Source organism: Amblyomma americanum, chromosome 9 (genome assembly GCF_052857255.1).
Source record: "Amblyomma americanum isolate KBUSLIRL-KWMA chromosome 9, ASM5285725v1, whole genome shotgun sequence".
Classification (NCBI taxonomy): domain Eukaryota; kingdom Metazoa; phylum Arthropoda; class Arachnida; order Ixodida; family Ixodidae; genus Amblyomma; species Amblyomma americanum.
The window spans coordinates 31433650-31458100 of NC_135505.1; the positions used below are offsets into that span (position 1 = coordinate 31433650).

At 49.6% G+C, this 24451-nt stretch overlaps 1 protein-coding gene and 1 long non-coding RNA gene across 4 annotated transcripts in view; both read right to left on the reverse strand.

The window, feature by feature from the left end:
• LOC144104008 (dermonecrotic toxin SPH-like) overlaps nucleotides 1-24451 on the reverse strand; it is a 137568-nt gene that overhangs the window by 11739 nt on the left and 101378 nt on the right. The window lies entirely within an intron of this gene.
• LOC144104009 (uncharacterized) lies at nucleotides 16848-18478 on the reverse strand. The gene is made up of 3 exons (XR_013308405.1): nucleotides 18426-18478; nucleotides 18055-18123; nucleotides 16848-17065 (listed from the first exon to the last, which is right to left on the reverse strand). It is a non-coding gene; the product is annotated as an uncharacterized LOC144104009 (long non-coding RNA).

Here is a 24451-nt window from a genome sequence, read left to right on the forward strand (position 1 = left end):
TCAGCAGTCGGGTTCCTTCCCCCCACCCTTTCTATCCATCACCACCTGGCTCGACTGGCTTGGCGCTGAAGGGGAAGAAGAACAGCGGCTTCTGGTCGCCCAGGCGGTCGACATGCTCGGCCTATAAATTATGGTCGAATAAACGTCTTTACTACTACTACTACTTACTTGGAAGCAACATAGACTAAGGAAGTAAGGAAGACTAAGGAAGTAACATAGGTGAGCAAATTTACCGGCAGCGGCTATAACGAACGCTAGCTTTTTAAGAACGAGGTGGCACCGGGAAAATATGTATTAAGGCCATGGCATTGCGTGCCACATACAATGATCAGTTGCGGTCACGCCACATAGATAGACCGAAGGAGGAGACGCTATAAACTACACTCTACGGTCGAAAACCTCACGCTTCCCTGAAGAGCACTGACCGCAGAAAATATGCTTGCACCGTTGCAACAGTTCAAAAAATAACATGACATTAAAAAATACAATGAAAAACGCTGCTTTAAACTGGACAACCACCGGCCAAGCGCACGCGCAAAGGGTGCAAGGTTAGTCAGCTCATGCATGTGTGCAGGCTAATTCTGATGTTAAAGGGCAGGTGGAGTGGGTATCAGGTAGAGGTAGTGTCTGGAGCGAGACTACGGCTTTGGCTGTAAGATAAAGGGCTTGTTACTAGTGCCGTCGGTCGATGATGAACCAGCGAGAATAGTTCGAGATGTTTCAATTTCGTTCCCTGGGTGTGCCTTACTGGCCAAGTCGGTCACGTTGCAAAAGTTGCTTCTCTAATGAGCTCTCCATATGCGCTGCTACCACCTGCAGTCAGCGCGCTCACTACGAGCAATGCTGTTGACACCAGTGCCATGGTAGGTTCTTGAGTTCAGTTAAGGTTGGTGTCGAAATCTGCTCACCATTGCCCTGCTATAGCGACGCATTTAAAAGTAATTGAAGCAAAGGGTTTGTGGCAAAGTTGTGCGACCTAGCCGAGCTCACGAGCACTCGATTGGAAGCAATGTTCTCGCATGTGCACTGTGCTAGTTTCTGCGGTGTATTGGTGAAGGAACGAAAAATGATGCCTCCGGAACGCCGCAGCATCATACGCCTCTCAATTTGAGGGAGCACCTCATCGATGAATGCTGCCCGAACCTGATGCCACCTGAGGAGACTTTTTGGTCAAGACGATCACGCCGCCGACACTGCACAGCCATTAACTGACAAAACCTTGTACTAATATACGAGCACTTACCAATCGCCAGGAATCTTATGAAGACAATGAGAAGGAAGCCGACAAATCAGCAGCTGTCGTCCACAATTCAACGGCACCTGTTACAGCGCATCGCTTTAGGAGACTCAAGTCCAGCTTTCTCTGGCGATAATTTTGAAAATTAGTGAAATGTAAGACACTCTTACGGAAATATTGAAGGCAATGGTCTTAAATTCCAATATGTAGCAAATTCTTTCTACTTCCGTCGGCCGATATATTAATTTTTATACTGAAATCTTATTTTATGTGATCAAATTGCGTTCAAAAACGGTTTCTCGCTCAAAAATGCTTTTGTTGAGAAAACTTTGTATGCTTAAGCAAAGCATTCGGTGAAAGGCACATGTGACTAGACAGGAGAGAATAGCGCCTTGACAGTGTGAGCTTCGAAGAGGCAGATGCCCACAAATGTTTTTTTTTAAGTACAAATTCTACTTTTCTCTCTCATTCTATTTTTGGCGGCAATCTAAGAAGTCCGCTTCAAATCCATCTTCAAATAACAGAAGGCAATCCGCGGGTCCATCTTGTTCGCCATAAGTAGGCTGGACTGTATACGTTTAAACGTGCATAGTTTGAACTTTACAGACTATCTATGCGAGCTCATAATGGAGTATATATATATATATATATATATATATATATATATATATATATATATATATATATATATATATATATATGGTCCTAATAATGATTTATATATATATATATATATATATATATATATATATATATCATTATTAGGATCATACTGTGAAGAGAATGAGTGAATGAGTACTAACTGCGCGAACAAGACGGGACGTAATGCACACAAAAGGATAGACAAAGCGCAGTGCCTTACGTCCCGTGTTGTTCGCGCAGTTAGTACTCATTCTCTTCGTTATGAACCAACTAGCCCGCCAGGACGTCCTTTTTCAGTATAGATCATACTGTTCTTACTGCACCTTGTTCCGCCCTATGTCGTTATTATTTGTATAACTCCTCCTTCTGTATAATTCCTCCTTCTAGTCTGTGTTCTGTATGCGTTCTGTTACGCAATTTATGTTTATGTTGAGAATGTTTGGCTTTTTTATGCCTGTTGTTCGTTTCCTTTGTTTTAAGTATTATATGGCACTTTTTATTTGTGCTGCCTTATTTATTGCGTGCATATTTGACTACTTGCTGCACGCTTTGTGATATATACTCTACTCAAACCACTCACTTTTTACTACTGGGTTTCGCAGATAGTTTCCGAAATTTGAAAGCTCCGAGATTATATTTAATGCTATGGGTATGGGTTTGCTTACAGAGGGTGTGGGGGGGGGGGGGAAATGCTTGAAAACAGGGGTTCGGCATGCGTCAGGCTAACCACAGCCAGAGTCCCCACGCTTCTACCTCGTTCCCTTCTATCCTGTGCGCAGGGCCGTGCCACGCAGCGTAATATTATGTATGAAGCTTGTATATGTTGAGAATGACAAATTTGATCTTTTGAATATCGCCCAATATAGCGTATTGTACTTCAGAAAGAGTTGTTCTCGGGCTAGTTGGCTCTACACTTGTAATGCTATCAAATGTTATGCGGCAAAAAAGACGAGACGAAAACAGAACACAAGACAGGAGCAGGAGACCACCTGGCGGCGAGTCCAGACGCGATCCTTAATGACTCCTTACTTACTATCAAACTTTATCCCGGTGATTACTACCCGAAATGTATACTATGTGGCGAAACAGCCAATTACGGTTGCACAATGTATAACTGTAAAGAGGAGCCACCACCTTAATCTCTAATACAAGCTCCTACTCTCGAGCAAAGGGAGGCCATGTTTTTCACCGCCGACCTGGGTGTTCAAACCCGGGCTATTGAATGGGCTACCAAGGTCATTGTCAGCTGTGGGTTGACATCCACCTAGAACGGATCATCTGCATTTTGCCTTCTGACGAAAAATGGCTGTGGTTTAGCTGTAGTTAAACCTGGAGTGACACGATAGCTACAGCTGGTCGAGTGGAACTCGCTTAGTCGAATAGCAAAGTCACTCTTTCGCCGCTGCGTTTCGCTGGACATTCCTTCTTCATATTCGTCCATGGACGTGTATTCACTCTCTTCCCCTGGCCCTCTCTCCACTCCTCCCTCACTCGGTTTCGCTTGCGCGCCGCGCCGCCGGCAGCTGCCATGGTGGCCACAGCGCCACCAGGCTGAAAGGCTCGAAATGCTAGCGTAATGTAGGAGCGCGGCGCGCACACCAGCTACGTGCTGTGATGTCACTGTGCGCATGCGCACAACTGACGAGGCGGACGGCGTCTGCTCCTCCGTTGGCGCACCGGCGAGGTGCGTGGCGCGCACACCAGCTGCGGGCTATGACGTCACTCCGCGCGTGCATACAGCCGGCGGAGAGGCTGTGCCACGGCTCAGCGCGTAGCCACGCTGACCTCGCGAAGTGGCTGGCGTAGTGTAGCTATCAGAACAAAAATGTTTTGCAATAGCGCACTTGATTTTCTTCCCTCGATCAGTGCGTATGCCACTCACCGCCTTCGACAAAGCGCAAAATACGTACGCTCCTGAGCATATGCGCATGAACATACGCACATAAGCACATACGCTCGAAAGCGCCGTGCATTTTCCTTCTATCTTTGAGCACGGCTGCGCAACTTCTTAAATGCAAGAAGTGTGGTCTTGTATATGTCACGGTACGCGAGGTGCGAATGTTGGAATTCTGCTAGCAGTAACGAGCTTGTTATGATCCTTTCCAGAAGACAGGTTTTTTGAGGCTGCTTCAACTGGAAATAAAGAAATATCATTGTCGCTATTGGCCTTTAATTTTAGCGAAATTGACGTTTTCAAGTAGAAAAAACTATCTAAATATACATACTTGCTTCTCGTCGCTACTTAGCAGTTTATATCATAATTTAAAATACACAACCATGCGGCAGTCGAATTTCAATGGAGGCGAAATTCTAGAGGCCCGTGTACTGTGTGATGTCAATGCACGTTAAAGAACCCAGGTGGTCGAAATTTTCGGAGCCCTTCACTACGGCGTCTCTTATAGCCTGAGTCGCTTTGAGACGTTAAACCCCCATAAAAAAACAAACAACTACAATAATGCTGAAAAAGGTAGTAACAGAGGACACGGGGTCTCGCGTAATGTCAGTCTTAGGTTTCCCTCTTCTTTTCATGATTAACCAAAACTTGAATCCCAGCCATGGATGCTCAGCTACAGAGAATAAACCTTCAGAAACTTTCATAGCACTGTTTTTTTTCTGTTTAAACCTCGCAATCCTTTTTGCCGTTTTCTACTCGCTTCATTTATCTCTAGGGTCAAAGGCAGCTGCGCGTTTGGCTGCTCACTACGCGTTGGGGAGCGCAGCTGCCAGCGCTGCTTCGCCCTTGGTGGGTGCTGCGTAGATGACCCTAACAAAAGCGCGGGCTGAGCTTCCGGTCTACTTGTACAATATAGGAACCAGCTGCTGTTCTGTGCCCTGCTAGCGCGTTCAGAACGCCGAGCAGAGTCACCGACAATGAATTCAACACGATTTGCGTAGGATGACAAGCACTGGTAAAAAAGATAAATTGGACGCAGCTCTCGGTTACTTCTCAGTGGCATGCTATTTTAAAAAAATGAGTACCCATTAAAATAACAGAATTATAGATCGAAATCGACGCAATCTCTGTCGCCACGTGCGTGCTCCGCGCCTTGATATTTTCAGCGCTTCTGAACTGTAAATGCGGCCCACTGCTATCAGGCACAAAAAATATATTCTGTTTCAGGTAACCGGTCGACCTAGTGCATTATGTCTGCAGGAATTATTGTATACTGCCACGAATCTTTGTTGTGTTTGTTCATTATTCAAAGCTGCCGCCACGCCACTTTATCACTTTTTGTGTGGGTGCAAGACTCGACAAAATTTATCTCATTCGACCCCATTCAGGCGGAACCGAGTTCACCTTGTTCCAGATTCTTCTATTAACTTTGCACGCTTTATCTCAAAACTTCGCTATCAGCTTTAAATTGAGCACGGCCGACAGCGGCGGGCATTCTGTTCGACGACCGCCGAGCACGCTTGTCGCTTCGCCGCCGCCGAGTGATTCAGTCTATTGTGGGCGCAAGTCAGCCCCAAACACGGAGGAAGGAAACCACAGGAGAGGCCCTCGCTACCCAAGCCGCATGACAAAAAACGTGCAAGAAGTCACGTGGTTTTGCAAGGCCTACTGGGATTTGTTGGCCGATGGCGCAGCCAATAGCAGCGTTGGGCGCAGCGGCGTCGTCTGCTTCACGCATCACCCATGTCGGCAGACCGGTCGAGTAGAGTTGGAAATTCGCATTTTTATTCAATCGTTGTGGTCCGCGGGAGGCACAAAGTTCCAGAGGCCTGTAGTCGGTGCTGGTCTTCATTGCTGTGCGCTTAGTTTATTCAGGATGCCTTCTTGACGAAAGCGGTTGTTTTGGAAGCCCGCGACAGCTTTCTCTGAAAAGGCTTGGCTTGGCGCTATTCTCTTTCGGCTTTGTGCGGTTGCGTCCCTCAACGCTGCTAGCCTTGTTCCAAGGAGAAATTGACAGTGCCGACGGCTCATAAAGCGATAGACGACGGTGACACGCTGGTTTATGGTTACAGCAGCGCGGGAAGAAAAAGTGCGAGTCGGCACTTAATTGTTTTGAGCGTGAATACGTGTTCTGCGTGTTCCTTCATTTTTGTGTATTTTTCCCGCGCTGTTTTAACCACGAATAAATACAAACTCGTCCAGACCGTGTCCTTGTAAGCATACCCGTTGCGTCTACATTCCCCTATGCATGACGGTCACAACTGGTGGCGACCGATATGCGTGGGCCGCGGGGTGCTCACCGAAGCGTGCAGTGCCAAGGAAGCCGCGTCGCATGCGATGGTATCCGTCAGCAAAGCGATACGCGAAGCAGTCTGAAGCGTACCATATGTTTACTGTACGCTGTGCGAGCGATATGTGAACTGCGTGCAAGTTTTCTCCGATATGGACCCAGTGGATCGACCAACCCGCGCTGCTGTCTCGATCGAGTGCTGTTGTGCGAGCGTAAGGACACATAGCCGGGTTTAGGAGGCGCAGTGGTAGGTTTAAAACATTTGCGCTTAAGGGTGGTGAAGTGTAAGGCCATGCCTCTGTAAGATTGAGTGTACCTCGCAACATACCGTTTACCGAGATGCCGAGTCGACCCTCGCGACCTCCTCGCCGAGTTGCACTTTCTTGCATTCAGCTGATTAAACGGATTATTGAAGTCCAAAATTTGTATTTTATTGGACAATCAAAATATGAGCTTTAAAAAGGTTTGATACAGCATAACACTTATTACAAAACATAGCTTGCTACCTTAAGCAAGAAAAATCTTTTAACAAAAGTGATAACACATGGAAGGAGAACACACATAAAAAGGATTCAACAAAAAAGACCAGAAGAAGAAATGCACAACTGAATTAGATCACTTTGCAACCATGAACGATTCGAACAGAGAGAGTAAAACATATATAGGAAGGCAGTAAATAGGGGCTTTGAGACAGAAAAATTTTTGTGGACCGATCTTGGCAAATTGTGTGAAAGCTTTAATTTCTCGGTAGTTGTTTCTGCATCACAGAGTTGATAAAATTTAAGCGATGCAAATGCAAAGTAATTGCAGCACTGCATGGAAGTGACTTCAAAAATTGGTAACAGTTGTCGCAGCTAGTGAAAAAAGTGAATCATTTTCCTCCCTTCTGCTTCATGTATTCCTTTCTGTAATATATGTAAAGAAAGAGAGCACCCTGCTGACACTGTTTCTATTGTTGCATTGTTGTATTTGACTCTTATCTGCCTAGCCTGAAACAGTATAGAAATAGCATAGTTTTCTGTCCAATTTTCTGTTCTGTTTGTTGTGTACTATGTGGTACTTGTGTGCACATGCTGTTTTATATTTGTCAAAACCACGAGCCAACCAACATAGTCTGCACATAAGTCGGGCATTTGAGCTGTGCACAACTAAGGCATGATGACAGCTAAAGAATGTTTAATATAATGTACAAATTGCGGCTGGTAGAATGATAAGGTTGTCCTCTGTATGCATGAATGTACCAAGTGCATGTGGAAAAGTGTTTTCATCATTTAAGAACATGAATTTGTTGCAAAACAATATGCTAGTGCTTACTCTGTTGCTGCGTGCAGTGGGATGATCACCCCCTTTTGACACTATTACTTTGAAAGGCCAAAATCACCTTCAGTTGTGTTGAATATCTAGAACAAAAATTGTAAGTATGGTACACTAATTACTCTCTTGAATATTCTGGCTTCTATGGTATGAAAAACATGCACTCCATATTTTTTTACAAAATACGAGATACTTCAGTCACCCTGTACCCTAAAGGACAGTAGTGCAGGCACGCTGTAAAGAAAGCTCTGGGAGACTGCTAACTGCAGCCCCTATTCTTGAACATCAGTGACCAATAGTACATGTCCATCTGTGAATCTACAGCATATAGATTCATGAACAAGAACTAGCATTTGCGCTCTGGACATGCACTGATTTTACTTAACTGACTTCTTTTTTAAAATGTGCGTATTGTTCATTTACCACATAAGACGAAAATCTGATTTTAGGAAGCAGGTAATTTCTGGTTGATTCAGTAGCAATCAAGCTAAATCAAAACCCTGATTACTCCTGAAAAAACTGACAGTGACTGTCATCAAGCATGAGCCTAAGTCGGTGGTGTACATGACGCATTCACATTAAAAAGCTATTCTTTTCAATACTCAGTATGACAGGTTGTAATGTACTCTAAACTGTGAGTGGCCGTTTGAATAGAATTTTATTCTGACAAAGTCAGACATGAAAGTCTGTTACATGTAAGGTTCTTATTCAGCTCATATTGCGGCAGCAAGCTGCAGTGTCAACATGAAGCATGGGACCCCTATGGGTTGGTTGCATTCATACTCTACGGTATATTAAGACGTGCTGACGAAAACCAAGTCTGATTTTTGAATTCTCACTGTCGCATCAGTAACTGCCCCTTGAATTGAGTTTTTTTAAACATCTGCCGGACCTGAGCAGTGTGCAGGCTCTCGGTTGCCTGCTTGCCAACATGAAACAAGCGCATGTTGATGTAATTTTCTGCAACACTTCTGACAAGGTGTATGTAATGATTGTCGAGTGGAGAGTTGTCGAACATGTGCTCATGAAGTTCATTGAAGAGCTCTCTACCGTGGAATGCGTAAAGAACCTCGTGGAGAATATCAGTGAGTAGTGTTCTTGATGCCAATTTATTCAGGCGCACTGCCGTCCTGATCACCGCCTCCGATTTTTGACAGATCTTCAGTACACTTTCTGATGGGTATTTCAGCCCTCCTCTGCTTTTCCTCTTAATTAGTGAGTAAATGTTTCCTCGTTCTGTTGTGAGTAGTGTACTTGTGCAGTGCTCACAAGTCAGCTTTGCAGCCAATTTATGAGCTGCATAACCTGCCATGTAAGCCACAATTCGGCCTCCACATTCACTGATGTAGCCTAGAGCTATGATGTAGTCATGGTCTGCAGCTGTTTCCTGAGACTGCTGAACAGCATCACTGTCTAGAAGTTGCCTCCTTGGTGCAGATATTGTTACGGTGTGGGATGCCACGGGGTGGCCACGGGCACGCCCAGAGAAATATAGCAGCAGTACGGAGGAGAGCCGGCGAAGCACGACCGGCGGCGGCCAAGCTTTCTCGTTCTATCTCCCTCGTGCTAGAGCCGCGCGCTCGCCGCTCGCGCTCGCTCTCCGCCTCTTCTTTTATTCCCGTATCACCTTTCCACCGGGAAGGGGGGGGGGGGGGGCGGAGAAGTCAGGCCGTGCTTTGATGCAGGGTTTCCTGGGGCGATGCAATGTGGGCTCGCAGATAGGAAACGGTCACGCTCTTCGTTGAATTCGAAGTGTGTGAGCTGGGCGAAGGTGTCTGCAGTCGCCGAAGAAGGTCCCACACCGGTTAGGCTAACTTCAGGGAGTTTTATGCATATTGAGCGGCGATCTGTTTATGGGACTACATTGCGTGGGGAAGGCATGGAGCCAGCAGGCGACGACGGCACTGATGAGGACCCGGTAGCTAAGTCGGAGTCACCGCAGGCGCCGTAGACATATCGCTTCATGTTTGAAACATGCTCTGGGAAAATGTGGTGCACACCGCATGGTCGATGCTCTGGCAGGTATTCGAGGCGGTATGTCACGGGGCCGAGTCGGGCAACGACACGGTAAGGGCCGCGGTATCGGGGCAAGAGCTTTGCGGCACGGCCAGTCGCACGGATGGTGCGGCGAACGAGGACCAAGTCACCGGGCCGGAAGGGGGGATGTGGTGGTGCTGCCGCGTTGGCCGCTTGCACACGCGCGTGAGCCGTGAGGAGGTTGCGCTGGGCGTCGAGGCGGGCGGAATGAAGTCGTTGAGCAGATTCAGTTGGTGACGCAGTAGGATGGGGAAGGCCCAACTGCGCGTCGAGAGGGATAGAGGGCTTTCTGCCATAGACGACTGAGAACGGCGTCACATGCGTTGTTACTTGCGCTGCAGTGTTGACTGCAAAAGCTGCAGCAGAAACAAAACGATCCCAGTTTGTGTGGGACGGAGCGACGTAGGATGCGAGTATATCCGTGAGGGTACGGTTAACACGCTCCACGAGGCCATTGCACTGCGGATGATTGACGGATGTAGTGGAATGCGCAATGCCGAAGGAGCGGAGGGCTCGCTCGAATTCATGGGACATAAAGCAGCTCCCACGGTCCGTGATGAGGCGCCGGGGAACACCGTGCCGAAGAACGAGATGCTGTTCCACAAACGCGACGGCATGAGCGGACGACGTGTCTGGAACGGGCAGTGCTTCGACGCACTTGGAGAAGTAGTCGATCGCAACCAGAACATACCGGTTGCCGGCACGCGTCTTCGGAAACGGGCCCAAATGATCCAGTCCAACCAGCTCGAAAGGTGAACTTGGTGGCGAAAAAGCCTGCGGGGGTGGCTTGGTTACACCTGTGGACGGTTTTCTGTACTGGCATGTCTGGCAGGACGCCACGTGTTCCTTGACATCTCTGGACATATTAGGCCACCAAAACCGCTCCGACACTCGTGCGTAGGTCTTGCCGCGACCAAGGTGACCAGCCGTGGGAGCGTCGTGTAAGCCGCGCAAGAATTGCGACCGCAGTGTTGCCGGCACAACTGGCAACCAGACGGGTGGTCGACCACGGAGCCGCTTCACATGACACAAGAGGTCGTCCTTCATTCGATAGACCCGGCGTAGTTGGCGGAGGCCTGCGCCGGCGGCGGTGCCAAGGGAGTGGATTATGGCAGCAATGGCGGGATCTTGCGTTTGTGCAGTCCTCAGGTCCGTCAAAGCCGTCACGGAACAAGGGTGGCGAGAAAGGAAATCGGCATCTTGATGGGCAGAGCCGCGCCGATGCACTATTGTGAAATTGTACTCTTGAAGTTGCAGGGACCAGCGTGCAATCTTGGCATTCAAATGTTTGGCGGACTGCAGCCAAGTGAGAGCGCTATTGTCCGTGACTATGGTGAAGTGACGGCCGTACAGGTAGGGACGGAACTTCTCGACGGCCCAGACAACGGCGAGGCACTCGAGTTCTGAAGAGTGGCGGCGGCGCTCAACGTCGGAAAGCTGGCGGCTGGCATAAGCTAGGACTTTGTGGTCACCAGACTCGTCTTCTTGCAGGAGGACAGCGCCGAGCCCATCTTGGCTGGCATCCGTGTGGAGGACGATAGGGGCCGATTCGTCGTAATGGGCTAATGTAGGAGGCTCCAGGTGGGCGTGCTTGACGTCAAGAAACGCGAGCTGTTGGGCCTGCGTCCAACTCCACGGTGCATTCTTCTTCAGCAGGGCGGTCAATGGAGTGCTGCGCTTGGCAAAGTCCGGAATGAAACGACGGAAATACGAAGCAAATCCAAGGAAACTTTTGAGCTCCTTGGCGGTGGTGGGAGCTTCGTAAGCTGTAAGCGCTTTTAGCTTTTCAGGGTCGGGACGGATGCCATGCCGGCTCACAACGTGACCCAAGTACGTCACCTCCGCGAAACCGAAGAAACATTTTTTTGGTTTTAAGCGAAGCCCAGCAGAGGTAAGGGCTTCGAGGACGAGTTTGAGGCGTCTCTGGTGTTCTTCAAATGTAGCCGCGTAGACAATTACGTCATCCAGGTAGACCAACGCCATAGTCCACTTCAAATGGCCTAAGACTCGGTCCATGAGACGCTGGAAGGTGGCTGGAGCGTTCGAGAGACCGAAGGGCATACGGTTGAACTGGTAAAGGCCGTCGGGAGTCACGAAAGCCGTCTTTTCCGCATCATCGGGGTCAACAGGCACCTGCCAGTAGCCCGAGAGCAGATCTAGTGTGGAAAAATAACGGGCCCCCTTCAGGCGGTCAAGCGCATCGTCGAGGCGAGGCAGCGGGTACACGTCGCAATTAGTAATAGCATTTAGCTTCCGATAGTCAACGCAGAAGCGGAGTGTTCCATCCTTCTTGCGCACAAGGACGACAGGGGAGGACCAAGGGCTACAAGAAGGGGCAATGATTCCCTGGTCAAGCATGTCGCACACGTGCTGCTGGATGACTCTCCGTTCGGCTGGCGCTACACGGCGAGGTTGGTGATGAACGGGCCCGCGGTTTTCGGTGTTGATCCGGTGTTGAGCCCAGGAAGTGCACCCGAGTTCACCGGCGCTGAGAGCAAGGCAACTGCGATGCTCGAGCAGCAAGGTCTTCAGAGAGGCGAGCTCCGCGCAGGTCAGGCTGGGTCCAAAGTTAAATTCTTCCCATGATAGGATCGCCGGCGCTGGAGGGTGGCGAGGCGAGGCTTCAGGTTGCAGAGACGCCACTAGTGACCCGGGGTCCAAAACTGAGGCTGTACCCAATTGCGTGCCGGGAGTCAGCGCGAGAGGTACGCTGCTGATGTTGAGTATAAATACGTGGGCCTCTCCTTTGAGCACAGGCAGAAGGCTTCGAGGGGAGGTCATCTGACGGGCTGGAGCTGAACACCGGATGGGTTCGAACAGCACGTCTGCTGTGACCGGACTGTCAAGCTTGGCATACACCCACGTTGCCGCACCCGGTGGCAGGGTCACGGCGGACGCCACAGTCACGGTAGTGACGTCGAACGGCTTGACTCGACACGGCCACTTCGTCGCGAGGTCACGCAGAGATGCTGAGGCACGCTTGGTCGCCGACACCAGGGACTGCCACAGGGCGACACCGAGGCTGGAAACCCGGCTAAGCCAGCCCGGCCCACAGAGAGTTCGGCTCGCCCGTGGTTTGGTTCTAGTAAAATTAAGGACGACTCCGGCTTGCTGGCACCACCCGCACCCGAGGACCACTGGCCAAATAGGGCTGTCTGCGACAACAAACTCGGTGGAGATGGTATTTCCGAGTGCTGTCAGGTTGACGACGACACGTCCGACTTGCTCCACAGGGGTGCCGTTAAAAGCTAAGAGCCGGGTTTTGGCGGCTGGCAGAAGCAGGTGGGGCGCGTTAGCAACAAACGATTTGTGCAGTACATTGACAGCCGCTCCAGTGTCAACCAAGGCCTTTACGTGCCGGTCAAGCAGGGCGACGTCGACGAGCACGTAAGGAGCATCAGTGGTAATCGGAGCCGACGAAAGGAAGGGACGCGGAGAACGAAGGAGTGTGGGGACGGACTTTTGTTCGGCGGAACGGTGCCCCCGGAGTTCCGCCAAATCGTTTCCCGACGTTGGAGGGCCGGCACAGTCCCTCGCGTAGTGTCCCCGCAGGCCGCAGCAGAAGCAGGTCATGCGGACGTCGTTACGCAGGCGTCGGATAGAGGCCGCAGTTGGGGCTGCGGACCGAGGAGCCTGCACCCGGACGCTGCGCTCGGCAGACGGTGGCGACCCCCGCGTGGCCAGCAAAGTGAATTCCGCCTCGATGGCGAGCGCCATGGCGGCGCGGACGGAATCAGGACGGCCAGAGCGGACCAAGCGCTGCACCTCGGGGAGTCGGATGGAGTCGACAAACGCCTCGGTGCCGACCAGGGCCACGGCGTTCTGAGGCGCTCCCGGCAGCGACTGCAGAGCCAGGCGCTCAATGGCGGCGGCGAGGTCCTGGTACGTCTCCCCGGGCTCTTGACGGCGGGCTCGCAAGCGGTGGTACTGCACACGGGGTTGACCTGAGGCACCATAGTGGTCGGCGAGGAGGCCCGCCAGAACAGTGTAAGAGCCCAACTGGTCGGGCGGCACGTTCTGCAGCAGCTCGGTGGCGCGGCCCCTCAGTTTTGCAACGAGCATCCATGCCTTCATTTGCTCGTCCCAGCCTCTCGCCGCCGCAATACCGTCCAGCTGGATGCGGTAAGCATCCCACGAGATGGTGCCGTCAAATGTGGGCAATTCCACAACGTCCAACGAACACTGCGGCGAGGACGCACCCGCGCCGAGCACGCCATTGGCGGCCACGACCGCAGGCCCCGCGACGGCAGAGCCGTAAACAGCGGCGGCGGGGACGCCCAAAGGCACCTGACCTGTGCTCGGCTCGGCTGGCACCAGGCGACGGAGTTCGCGCCGGAGAGCTTCCATCTCCCCAGCCTGGGCAGTCAGACGGGCCTCCCACGCGTCCATCCGTTTGGTGACTGTATCCAGGAGGCGCTCAACACCGGCGTCCGGCTGCTGCGAAGAGCCGAGCCTCTCCGAGCGCCTAGGTCTAGCGGCGCCGGCCGCCGCGTCGTCGGCGCTATCGGCTGGTGGTGGACTCCTGTCGTCTGGCACGTCGGGTGCTTGATTCTGGGAGCGGGTGAGCGGCATGATCCCACCGCTGCCACCAAAATGTTACGGTGTGGGATGCCACGGGGTGGCCACGGGCCCGCCCAGAGAAATATAGCAGCAGTACGGAGGAGAGCCGGCGAAGCACGACCGGCGGCGGCCAAGCTTTCTCGTTCTATCTCCCTCGTGCTAGAGCCGCGCGCTCGCCGCTCGCGCTCGCTCTCCGCCTCTTCTTTTATTCCCGTATCAATATATTCAAGACCTGAGAAGAAATAACTGTTGCACTGCTGCATGACAATATGGAGATGCTGTCCAGGCTCAGACAGTTGCCTGTTGATACATCAGCCAGTTCACTTTGAACAATCACTTTTTTGAAGGCAGCACGAAACTGCTGTGTAGTAGGGTTGTCATTATGCCCGCCATGTGCTCGAATCAGGCCAAAAAACAGTTCCAAATGGTCCTGGCAAATTTTGTGGGCCAGAATGTACTTCAGCACTCGTTTTTCAGTGACAAGAAAATGAAAAAGACTAATCAGGCTTTGCATGCAGATGATAAAACCTAAGAAACCTGTCTTTCGGTTTGTTTCAAACATTCGTCTTCCATTTGCAGACTCCTTCAAGGAAGAGAGGTAATGGGTTGTGGTTTTGAACATGCCTTCGAAAGCTTCAATGTTCTTTTCATTTATAGCTTTCTTCCAACCTTTCTGATATGGGCTTATAGAATTTAGAGCATCAAATGTCTCATTAATTTTCAACAAAAAATTCTCTGTTGCCTGTGTGCCAAAAAAACCTTCCAGGTCAAGTTCCCTGCACTCGGCTAGTGCTGTCGCAACAGAAGTGCTCATTACTTGGGCAGCAAGTCTAACTTTCATGGGCTGCCGCTGCCACTCAATATGAGCTCTGCGCAACTTGTTAGCCAAATGTAGGCCTTCTTTCTGGTGCACAGTATGCAGCCGCTCAATATGCTCCCATGACACTGTCCTTCCTTGGTGGTCAATAAAGTACCTCTTGTGTGCCAGTGCATCCCTCACAAGTTTTAGCATATGGCAGGGATCCAAAAAAGCTGCCACTGGTTCCTGGGTAGCTGGGTGTCGAAAGGTTGTTTTTAGGTCTCCCACATGTTGGAAATCACACCCAAGCTCTTGCAACATAGCCAGATTTGCGGGCGCCCCGTCACAAGTGAGTGGAGCAACCATAGCTCCAGCATCATGTGCCTTACGAAGGCACTGGGTGACAAGGTTAGCCCTCTGTGTTCCAATTAGGCCATCAACTAGGAAGTACCCAAGGGGCAACTTCCATCGCCCATTAATAGCCACAGCCATTATAACGAATGCAGCCTTTGCTTGTGGCAAAGAGTCGCTGTCAATGCCACTGCCAAAGTCAACAAACCCTTCAAAGTTGCCTTTGTTCCACTGGATGTTTTGCCGAATAGCCATTTCATCAACCATGAGGCTGCAAACTGTTCGGTGCCCCTTGCTTGCTGTTTCAGCACACTTCATTTTTAGTGCATTGAAAGCTTCTGTTGAAAGTCCTGCCTGGCCATCAACAGTCTCATACCATTTTCGCAGAGTTCTGGGATGTGGGAGGCACGTGTCAAAAACTTTCCTGACATACTGATAGGCTCGTGGGGAATAGAAATTTAAAGTTAAGGTAAAAGTTCTCAGTTAAGGAGAGTACTGCTTTGGAGTGCCAATTCCACCATGCTTTCCGACTTAATTGTCTTTCAAGTAGGTGCTTATTTACTTTACCCAGGCCATCTAAAACAGACACTTGCTCTGTCAGGAGGATATTCTCCGTAGTTAAAGCTGACAGAACAGATTTTAGTTCCGCATTTTTCTTTTGCAGTCTCCGCCTTGTTTGTTGCAGCCTTTTTATGCTTTTTCTTGACTGAGCATGCATTGCAGAAAACCATGCAGCCCTTGCTCTCAAGTAAGCTTTTTCGGGTGTGTCCTCCTATGAAGAGAGATAGAAAATGCAATGCATCATTAGAACAATGCACACCCAAGCCTTGCATACCACAGTTACAACAGTGTGCACATATAAAACACAAAGCACTCTGAATGTTCCATTAAAAGAAGAATGAAGGAGCTCAGTTAATCTCCTCGTCCTACTTTAATATCAAAGTGTTTCCCCTCTGATGGAAATGCTCAGCATGCCATCACTCACAACGCACAGAAAATTCACTTGATCATCTTTTTCTCGCACATTGTACCATAGCAACAGATCATTTGCCCTGTCACATATTTTACCAGCACCTCACCTCGCATCAATCCGGTAATGCCTACAAGGGTAACCCTGGTTTTGTCCAGATGGAAAAGTACAAAAATTCACCTGTAACCTTTATGATGAAAGAATGCAATGATTTACCTTCCAGGATTGCCATGATAACAGAGTCTCTGTTATTTCAGTCAGGATCACTTTCTTATATGGATTCCTCACACTTTCAGTAACAAAATTTGATTTCTCAGATGACTAATTCGCACCTGCTGTTTATTTTTTCTTTGTGAATTTTCGTAAGAATATTTACTTGGCAATGATGTTTCTCGACTTGCACCTGAGTGCCGTACCTACGCTGCTTTTTTGTTTTTGAAACAATTTTGTTCCGCTTTGAGTCCCCCCCATCTCCCCCTATGTAATGCCCCTTGTGGACCCTTAGGGTACTTGAATAGATCAATAAATGAAGCTGTGACTCACCGATTCTCCTCTGGTAGATGGAGAGGTGTCCAAGAAGAAGATTCCATAATGTGCTCCTCAGCTTGATATGCAGGCCACTCACACACTTAAAAATTCATTGGTTTATTGATTCATCATTGCATGCAATATACCATGCAGATCAGTTAGTAGATATTAGTAAAAATTGCCACGGCGAAATCAAGCTAAGTCCATTCACACAGTCTTGGTGCCTGCACATGCTGTGTTAAAGATTATGCTAATAATGCATGCTGTGGATGGGCCACTCACGCTATCAAATACGCTCTTGGCATATGCACAAGCATTTGGCATTCATGGTGTTGAATTCTGCTTCAGAAATAGGCACATTTGACAAGTCCATTTACCATTGCTGGCCTCCTTCTTCGTGGCGTCCCAACAGAGGCTGGGGCGGTTGGCAAAGTCGGAAGTTCCTGCATAAGATAAACTGTTTAGTAATGAAGCCCACCTTAGAATGCCTGTTGCCCTGTTCTCCTCCGCCATGCATCAAGGCATAAGAAGGAAAGCAGGACATGAGGCTAATCACAAAATTACTCGGCATGCCCACTACCGGGCCACGCAACAGCTTCAGTGCATATGTACTCAATGCCTTTCGATGTCACTGCAAAAGAAAAACGCTCGCACATTGTTAAACTCATATCACCTAGCATGTTAAGGTAATGTTATATGTCTGCACATTTTATTTTTATTATACACTCAAAGTGTTGCAGAAATAAAGCAGGGTTAATAGCACAACTGGGTAGAAGCGTGAATACATACAGCTTTAAAAATTATTGCATTAAATTTTGTGTCGTGCAATCTCCTTTTATGAATGCCCACTGTAACTGACGTTAAAGAGGTTGGCATGTACCCATATAAGAAGTATTTCATGAAAACTTATACAAGGAACAACTGAAAAAGAAGAAAACATGACAGTACAAATTTTTCATGTAGCACGCATGCCGGTTTGCACCGAATACTTTCTACATAGCTGTCAATGACCTTGTCCAAAATCAGTAAAACCAGTTTGGAATAACGTGAGAAAATTTCGTAGAAAAGATATCACTGACCTGGTGGAGTATGTCTTGCATAGCCAAATTTTTCTTGATACTGACAGATTATTTGTAGTGCAACTCTGACGAGATGACTATATTGATTTGTGTAACGAACATAAGCAATGAAGGCACATGAAAGAATATTGTGGCAGTTACAAATGTGCTTATGTGGTTCCACAAAAAGGTACCATCCTATATGAAGGATCTTTGCAGAACCTACTGCACTCTGCTACTGTCTCCGGTAAGCACGGGGCCTGACAAACAACTGCAGGTTCTACTGCACTTTACATTGCAGAATTGCAACGACATCCTACCTCATGCAGTGAATAAACCCGGATGGAAACCACACAGGACGATATGAAACTTACTGGTGTAAGTTGAAAGGCTTGAGATGGCCCTGGCTGAATGTCCAGCATTGTGGCCACATCCATAGATGCCTGTAAAAAAATTTTGTTCAGGAGAAATGTGTGTGTACCGAGACATAACAAGCGTTCAGTTTTAAGCACCTAGTGAAAAGTGGAGAAGCATCACACTACTAGACCGTTTTGAGTTATGTCTGAAGGAATAAAGATATGAATGGTGTGCTGAGGTGGCTTGGTCAAAACTTCCTCTGAGCCTGCGCCAGGAAGCTTTCTTTTACATAAAAATTCACCCGTTTCGTGACTCGTGCTGCGAGATAAACTCAGACACTGTTGTTCTTCGAATTGATGCAGTCACAAAATGGCATATTGTAAAATACCTGTTGTGATGGGCCTGCCAAAGTCTCCTGGCTTTCAGCGACATCCATAGGTGCCTGTAAAAAAAATTTATTCTGGAGGAATGTCATCATCGTCATCATCAGCCTAACTACGCCCACTGAAGGGTGAAGGCCTCTCCCATGTCTCCAATTAACCCTGTCCTTTGCCAGCTGCGGCCACCGCATTCCCGCAAACTCCTTAATCTCACCCGCCCACCTAACTTCCTGCCGCCCCCTGCTACGCTTGCCTTCTCTTGGAATCCACTCTGTTACCCTTAAGGACCAGCGGTTATCTTGCCTTTGCATTACGTGCCCTGCCCAAGCCCACTTCTTCCTCTTGATTTCAACTAGGATGTCATTAACCCACGTTTGTTCCCTCATCCACTCTGCCTACTTCTGGTTTCTTAACGTTACACCTGTCATTTTCCTATCCATAGCTCACTGTGTTGTCCTTAACTTAAGCTGAACCCTCTTCATTAGCCTCCACATTTCTGCCCCATAGATGAGTACCGGTAAGATACAGCTGTCGTAGACTTTTCTCTTGAGGGATAATGGTAAACTGCCATTCATGATCTGGGAGAACCTGCCATATGCGCTGCACTCATTCTTATTCTTCTAGTTATTTCCCTTTCATGATCTGTATTAGCGGTCACTACCTGCCCTAAGTAGGCATATTCTCTTACTACTTCCAGCACCTCGCTACGAATCGCGAACTGCTGTTTCTACTTTGGTTTTCTGCATATTATTTTTTAGCCCCACCATTCTGCTCTGCCTGTCTAACTCATTGATCATGCTTTGGAGTTCTTGTCCCGAGTGGCTTAGCAAGGCAATGTCATCAGCGAATCGCAAATTACTCTGGTATTCTCCATTAACTCTTATCCCCAAATGTTCCCATTTCAGGCCGCGGAATACCTCCTGTAAACAGGCAGTGAATAGCATTGGCGAGATCGTGTCTCCCTGCCTGACACCCTTCCTTATTGGAATTTTATTGCTGACTATATGGAGGACTATGGTAGGCATGCAATCGTTATAAATATCTTCCAATATTTTCACATACCACTCTTCCACACGCTGATTCTGCAGTGCCTGCATGACAGTTGAGGTTTCCACTGAGTTAAATGCTTTCTCGTAATAAATGAAGGCCATATATAGGGGTCGGTTATAATCTGTGCATTCCTCTATCAATCACTGATAGCGTGAACATGATCTATTGTTGAGTATCTTTTACGAAAGCCTGCCTAATTATTTGGTTGATTAAAGCCTAAGGTTGTCCTGACTATTAGCGATTACCTTAGCAAATACTTAGTAGGCAATGAACAGTAAGCTGATCGGTCTGTAATTCTTCAAGTCCTTGACGTCTCCTTTATAAAGATAATGTTAGCATTCTTCCAAGCTCCTGGTACTCTCGAGGTCACAAGGAATTGCATATATAGGATGGCTAGTTCTACTAGCACAATCTCCCCTCCCTCCTTCAACAAATCTGCTGTTACCTGATCCTCACCAGCTGCTTTCCCGCTTTTCATTTCTACTAAGGCTTCCGTTACTTCCTCTTCTCTTACTGCTACGGGATGTCCCATTGCTTTGCGCTGCGGCTTCTCTCATTAACGTTCTGATTGCATTGGCTACTGCATAGATTTGTGTCTCTTAGGCTATTTGATATCTTATCCATATTGCTAATGATATTGCCCTGTTTGTCTGTTAACGCATACATCATGTACCAAGCATACAAGGTGTTCAGCTTTAAGCAGCTAGTGAAAGATGGAGGTGGAGCATCACACTTTAAGACTGTTTTGAGTGCTGTCTGAAGGGTTAAGAAATATGATGACTAGTGTGTCATGGGATTCGGATAAATCTTCTGGTGAGCACGTGCCAGGAGGCAGTGTTTGTAGCTCCTACTCCAACATATTTTTACGGGGATGTTACGGCGGTAAGTCTATATTGTCGGCTGCTCTGAGATGACCAGCACTCAGCTCAGAACCGAGTGCCCAGCTACCAACTGTCAACGGCGTCGTCGTTCAGCGCACCGCCACTTCTTCGTTCATGATTTGTCCGCTTGTAACACTATCCCCCTCGGCTGAAGGCAACGTCCCGGTGCGTGTTAGGCGTGCGATGTCGATGATGGGTGATAGGGCTTGAGGCGAGCTACATGAACGACTTCGGACTTCAGTGGAGCGGACGTCGACTTTGGGTGCAGCGGCGTGATTTCATACGTTACGTCGGTCACTGCCCGTAATACACGATAAGGACCTGTGTAGCGCGGCAGAAGTTTTTCACATAAACCCCACACGACGGGATGGGAGCCACAGCAAGACGAGAGATCCGGCAGGGTATCGCACATCACGGTGCAGGCCATCGTAGCGGTGTTTTTGAGCCTCTTGGGAGGCGGAGAGCTTGTGTCGAGCAACCTGGCGGGCGGCGTCTGCTCGGGCGATAGCGTCACGCGCATATGTAGTGACAGGGCCAGCTGTGGGCAGCAGAGTGTCGAAGGGCAGTAAGGGGTCTCGTCCAAAGAGAAGATAGGAGGGCGAGTAACCAGCGGTATCATGGCGCGAAGAGTTGTAGGCGAAATTGACAAAAGGCAAGCTTATGTCCCAGTCCCGGTGGTCGTCGGATACGTACATGGCGAGCATGTCTGTCAGCGTGCGGTTGAGACGCTCCGTAAGGCCGTTCGTCTGAGGATGATAAGCAGTGGTGAACTTGTGACGAACGGAGCACGAACGAAGGATTTCGTCAACAACTCGGGAAAGGAAGCAGCGGCCACGGTCGGTAAGGAGTTGACGGGGAGCGCCATGGTGTAATATGACGTCGTGCAGAAGGAAGTCAGCGACGTCAGTGGCGCAGCTGGTTGGAATGGCGCGAGTGATCACGTACCGCGTCCCGTCCCGTCGAACCTCGGAGTGCGAGCCCCATTCCTCCCGTGGTCGCTACTGCTACGGCCCGCAACACCTTCGTCCCAAGTTACACAAGGTATCGCAATCCGGATGAGTGGCGTACCCCTGACAACCGGCCGATCTGCTTTACGTGCTCGCGCGTAGGCCACATCTCCCGCCACTGCCGCAGCCGTTGGTCCGCACCTCCCCGACCTTTGCCCAACGTCGACCGCCGTTATGACTATGGACCCCGTCGCTTCACGCATCGGAATGACCCACCCAGCGCCGAGTCCACACCGCCTCCTCGTAGAACCAGCCGCTCTCCCTCCCCGACAGCCCACCGTTCCCGCTCACCTCTTCCGCACCGCAGTTACTCACCGTCCTCTGCAGGCCGCTTCGCGGGAAACTAGCCAGTGCAGCTCCCGGAGGTGATGCTGCATTGGTGCCCCGACCTGAAAATCCTCTACTGACCCAGCCTTCGCCCTGTAATCTGCTCGACGTTTTTGTGGACGGTGTTCCTGTTTCTGCCCTTATTGACACTGGTGCCCAAGTCTCGGTTCTTAGCTCATCCTTTTGCCGTCGCCTCAAAAAAAGTTCAGACCCCTGCCGCTTCTCCCACCGTTCGCGTTGCCGATGGCAGCACTGCTGCCGTCACTGGCCTGTGCACTGCCCGCGTCACTCTTGCCGATCGTCACATCCCAGTTTTGTTCACCGTCTTCGAACACTGCCCTCACAATGTGATCCTTGGTCTAGACTTTCTAACCGCTCACTCTGCCCTTATCGACTGCTCCAGCGGCCTTCTACGATTGGACCTGCCTCTCCGCTCAGCCGACACACACTCCAGCTCCACGCCCCGCCTTCGCTCCACCGAGTACGCTCGCCTGCCCCCCGACTCTGCCGTTTATCTGCCTATGTCCCCATTTCCTGCGGTTCCTGATGGGGATTATCTTGCCTGTCCACTCGCCGATGTCGTTCTCTCCCGCAATGTTGTTCTTCCGCACCTCATCGTGACCGTCACCAAGAATAGCACCTCCCTTCCTGTCCTCAACTTCAGCTTGTCACCACAAGTTCTTCCTGCACGCATATCGCTTGCTACTTTGTCTTCTCTCACCGACTGTACCGTCACTGCTCTCTCACCTGGACCGCCTTCTACTCTCTCTCAAGCGGCCGACATCCCGGCCAACGTTCCGCAATCCATTTCTGCGATGATTGCTTCTGACCTGAGCCCCGAGCATGCACAGGATCTTCACAACCTTTTGGTGTCCTACTCCGACATTATTGACTTCGCTTCTGCTCCTCTGGGTCAAACATCGGTAGTGACTCACCGCATTGACACCGGCGATGCCAGACCTATACACCGGAGGCCTTATCGTGTGTCGCTACCAGAGCGCCAGATCATCCAGCGGGAGGTGGACAAGATGTTGGCCAACGATATCATCGAGCCTTCAAACAGCCCTTGGGCATCTCCTGTCGTGCTCGTGAAAAAGAAAGACCAAACCTGGCGGTTTTGCGTCGACTATTGTCATCTCAACAAGGTCACGATGAAAGACGTCTATCCCCTTCCGCGCATAGATGATGCCCTGGACTGTTTACATGGCGCCCGCTACTTTTCTTCCATCGACCTTCGTAGCGGGTATTGGCAAATCTCTGTTGACGCAAGAGACCGCGAGAAAACAGCTTTCGTCACCCCTGATGGCCTTTACCATTTTAAGGTCATGCCCTTCGGCCTTTGTAACGCCCCTGCCACATTTGAACGGATGATGGACTCGTTACTCCGGGGCTTCAAGTGGACGACCTGCCTTTGTTACTTAGATGATGTAATTGTTTTCTCGCCCTCTTTTGAAACCCACCTGCTTCGCCTTTCGTCCATCTTGGCACTTTTCCGCCGCGCAGGTCTTCAACTCAACTCAAAAAATGTACTTTCGGCCGCCGCGAACTCAAAGTCCTCGGCCATTTGGTGAATGCGAGTGGCATACAACCTGACCCTGATAAAGTTCGTGCCGTCAGTGCTTTTCCCTGTCCCCGCTCGCCCAGTGATGTCCGCAGCTTCATCGGTCTCTGTTCCTATTTTCTCCGGTTCGTCCCGAACTTCGCAGCCGTCGCTCGCCCTCTCACCAATCTGTTGCAGAAAGGCGTTCCTTTTTCCTGGGGCCCAGAGCAGGCTACTGCATTCTCCAGCCTTATCGCCGTCCTCACCAACCCTCCTGTATTGGCCCATTTCAACCCGTCTGCCCCGACTGAACTTCGCACCGATGCCAGTGGTCACGGAATTGGCGCCATCCTTGCTCAGCGACAACGTGGCCAGCACTCAGCTCAGAACCGAGCGCCCAGCTACCAACTGTCAACGTCGTCGTCGTTCAGCGCACCGCCACTTCTTCGTTCATGATTCGTCCACTTGTAACACTATACACAGCCACTGTGATGCTTTGAATAGCTGTAGTAGTCACAAAACAGCGCTGTTTGAAAATACCTGTTGCAGTGGAGACGCTGGAGATGTGTGACTTTATGTTAGTGCTTGCTGGGCGCCATGCTGAGCAGTGGCAGCAACAGCTGTGCCATCGCCTGGCTGCTGTGAAAGGGGTTCCTGCTGTAAATGAATAATGAGGTGCATCACAGGCTCGCAGTGGAACGCCAGCCTTAGCTAAAACGATGCATGTAATTCAACAGACAGATGTACCAATCTGAGACTGTCAATATGGAACACAGCCAGTGGGCGAGAGTGCACCCATTTCTTAAGAAAGCAACAGCAGAGAAATGCATTGTTAGTACAGCAGGTCTACCATATTTTTGAGAAGGGAGAGTGGGGTGTCTCTCCTCAGGCTCACCCAGCTATACCTCATGAAGTGTGTATGGTATGTGTATGAGGAGTTATATATGCAGAACTGCCGTATCTGTATAATAAGGGAGCTAATTATACTCATTGGCATCCACCCAAGCGCAGCTATGCGGCTAAAGGAAAGCTATAAATTGTTTCCACAGAAACTTCGCAAAAGAAAACGGGATTCCCCTAAACATTTGGCCAAGCTTTCTGCCTGTGTTTTGTCTTTTTTTCTTTGTCTCATGCTTCCCTTTTTCCTTATGTGTATGACATTTACCGTATTTACTCGCGTAATTTGCGCCCGCACATAAATTGTGCACCCCAAAGAGTTTCAAACTTTT